At 31.6% G+C, this 3,872-nt stretch overlaps 1 pseudogene across 1 annotated transcript; it reads right to left on the bottom strand.

Moving 5' to 3' along the window:
• Positions 1-250: 250 nt before the first annotated feature.
• Positions 251-338, bottom strand: B0H65DRAFT_t82 (annotated as a pseudogene). Its single transcript has one exon. The product of its transcript is annotated as a tRNA-OTHER (tRNA).
• Between the last annotated feature and the right edge of the window lie 3,534 nt (positions 339-3,872).

The following is a 3,872-nucleotide window of genomic DNA, read 5'->3' as shown; positions in this document are numbered from 1 at the left end:
CGGTTAGTAGAAATAAAGGGTAAGTATTACCTTACTTACTATTAAGGAATTATATACTAATTAGGCGGAAAAATTATTATATTATCGAATAGGGTAATTACTTTTTAAAGTAGGGAAAATCAACCCAAATCTACTTTTCGGCGGGGTACCTAGGGTTTTGGATTAGGGAGAGCCCTATAAATTTAACTACGTAGTTAGGGTAGGGGAAGAATTCCATCCGATCTAAGAATTAGAAAAGATTAGATAGAAGAGAGGGGAGCGGGATTCGAACCTACGACCTTACGGAAATAACCGCAAGGTAAACCAAGCCCAGATCTTCCCAACTGAACTATCCCCCCAAGCCCCTTTTATAAAATTCCGTTTAGATTGGAATATGGGTATGATGTATTCTTAATTTTAAATATCTGCGTATTCCAATTCAAAATCTTCGAAGTAATTAGGGTTATAATATATAGGAAAGTTGACGAATATAATAAAGGGAGTATCTCCGGCTTTTAGGTTATAATAATATTAGCATAAAATATTGAATAAGAATAGGATAATTTACTAAATATTATATTATTATTAATTAGCATCCTATATAATATTGACTATTATACTAATCGAATTATTGATTAAGTTAGCTTTAATTTATAAATTTTCTATAAATATAATTTTATTACCTATTACTAATATAAATTTATTATATAAAATACCTATATTAACGTAATTAACGTCTTTAGTGCTGAGGGGGTTATGATAAACTATAATAAATATAGCGAGGCTATTTAATACTTCTAAATAAGTAAGATTATATATATTAACTATAGTATTAATTAGGTAGATTCGTAAAGTTTTATTAAAAAGCTATTATTTAAGAATTAGTAAAACGTATTTAATAATAATAATGATCTTAGTCACGCTTGACTGTCTAATTTAACTAGTCGCCTTATTTAGGCATGCGGTCCTTCGTCGTTCAAAGCCGGGCGGAAAAACCGTATATCCGCCGCCGAATACCGGATGAAAACCTCCCGCGTCTTTACATCTAATGTCTATCTTCGTTCATCCAAGCCTTCCTTCAAAGTCCTCCAATTGCCAGCCCCTCCATCCCCACCCTTTCTTAGGGGGAGTCTTTACGGATTTCGATCGGCATTCTTAGGGTCTTCTTTCGGCCCGAGGGCCCTAGTTTCGAGGCGAGGGCAAACATTACCCTGCTTACTTAGAGAATCGTACGCTAATTAGGCGGATAGTTATTGTATTACCGGACGAGGTGATTGCTTTTCGAGGGGTAGAAAATTCGACCTAAAATCCACCTTCGCGGTAGAGGAGCAGCGGAGCCCCGTCGAAAAAGAGATTTTCAAGCGCCAAATCGCTTTATCCTAGGGTTTTGGACTAGGGAGAGCCCTGCAAGTTTAACTACGTACTTCGGGTATGGGAGAAATTCCGAGGCCGGTCTTGGGAGAACCCGAAAACTAAGACCGGATGGAAGAGAGGGGAGCAGGATTCGAACCCACGACCTTACGGAAACAACCGCAAGGTAAACCAAGCCCAGATCTTCCCAACTAAGCTATCCCCCCTAAACGTATTTAATATAGGTTAATAATAATGTCCAATTATCGATAGTAGGGGTATTATTTTGTAATCCTTCTAATATTCGACGAAATCTAGTTTAATTATTACTTTGTTAACAAATAGTTTACTATAACTTAATATTCCAATCGAAATCGAAATAATTTCGGCCGCTACGTTATACTAAATCTAATTTACTTTCCTTTCTCTTACGCCTTTATTCTTCTATTTTATTAGGGAGTCTATTGGTATTATCGTTTCTAGTAACTTCAAAGGGACTATTAGGATCATTAGTAAATTGAAGGGGTTCCTAATAAAATAGGGCCTTTTAACCGATAAGCACCAATTAGAAAAAATCCCTAAGAAGAAAGATATTAGTACTACTAAACCTTTTGCCCTAGTCTTTAATAAAGGCTTAACGGAGACGGTTATCGATATAATATATAATCCTCATTCCCAATATAAAATTTTTATTAATAATAAAATATTTGAATAATTTAAATTGATTTTACAAATTCGTTAGATTATAGCTTTATAAATTAATTAAATTCCCAATACTAAATGGAAATTGTAGAAGGGAATAAATAGTAGACCTATTAATATTGTTAGCGGCTATATTGGTAGGAACAATACAAATAACGGAGTTGGGAAGGTAGTTAAGGGTTGCTATTTCCTTAAATTTAATAGATAGTAATTGAATAAAATAGGATTTATTAGTACTATTACGGCTACTAATTTACATAAGTAATTATGAAGGACTTTGGCCGTTGAAAATAGCTTAACAGTAATTAACAAACTAATTAAATATTATACGCTACTCGGCATTAAAGGTATTATATATTTCCGGTATAATAGGCTTTTAATTAGGGAAATAATACCTATTACGCCAGGATTTCCAATAATCTGCAGCCAAAATAATAAATTCCTAGAATTTAATATAGTATTAATACTAATTATAACCGCGGTTTATATTACGATTATTTAAATTTTTACCCTTATTATTATTATCGTTATTAATATGGCGGTTAGGATTTTCCCTAGTAATATCTTCTTAACTTAGTTTATTTAGTTCCTCTTTATAATTCGGAGGGTCAAACTCCTCTTCTAATTTAAAATCTAAAAACTTAGAATAATAATCGTCCAAGTAATCGTAGCCTTCTTTATATACTAAGAATATATTATTAAATAACTTATAGCGGATACTATCGACAACGTAAAAGTCATTAGGCCTTCGATAAAAATAATACAATATAAATTTAATACGAAGGAAATTATCTTAATTGTCCTCGGGTTTGTACTATTAATAAATTTTAATACTTCCTTCGGGTACAAAATAAAAATTAAATCCTATCGCGGACCGTAGAAAAACGCTATAGCTTCGTAAATATCTTTAATCGGCTCTTTATTTATTTTTAAATTTTATATTTCAATCCGAAACCGGAACTTCTTTTAATACTAATTAATTTTCAAATTATATTCGTACAATTAGGGGTAACCGAGGATAATATTTATACTAAAGGAATTAATAACTATAAATATAATCATTTTCTTCCGTTTAATATTATAAGAATTGTATATTTTAATAAAATAAGTAATCGAATTACATACAGGAAGGGATTAGAAAGAGAAATCAATAAGATAGTAATTTACCGTTTCTATTTTAGCGTCCGACGGGAATAAATACCTTCCAATAAAATTTAACTCCGCGCTAAAATCTATTAAACCCTAAATTTTCCGCCAATTTCTATACATTTTTATTAATAATTTCGTATTTAAATATAGCTATAATATACCCCTGCTTCCCTAAGCCAAAATAATTATAATCCTTACTAGTACCACTAGTTTAATGTTTACGCTTTAGATTAGGGTACTATAGGGAATAGGGTATTAATACAATATATAACTTAATTTACTATAATTATAATAAATACGCTTAATATAAAGAAACGCCTAATATTTAAATTCACTGCACTCGTAGTAGATATTACGCGGTTTTACTACCTAAAGCGGTACGTATATTTAAATAAATTGTAATAATAATAAATCATATTAAAATTAATGGAAATTGTAGGGAAAGGACGAAAGAAACTATTAATATTAGGATTAAATATAGGAATAGAAGTAGGAATAGGGGTAAGGGAAAAAGAGGGAAAAAATAAATAGGGACGTAGTACTTAAGGGCGTTAACGCTATATTATTAACTCTAAAATTTCTAGGCTCTCCAATCGCTCTACATACGCCACCGCCTCAATCAATATATTAATACCGTTCGCCGACAAAGTGCCGCTATACAAATAAAGACGTAAGCGATTTACTCATTATAG

Source organism: Neurospora tetraspora (genome assembly GCF_033439725.1).
Source record: "Neurospora tetraspora strain CBS 560.94 chromosome Unknown B0H65scaffold_2, whole genome shotgun sequence".
NCBI lineage: Eukaryota > Fungi > Ascomycota > Sordariomycetes > Sordariales > Sordariaceae > Neurospora > Neurospora tetraspora.
This window is presented reverse-complemented; position numbering and strand designations above follow the sequence as displayed.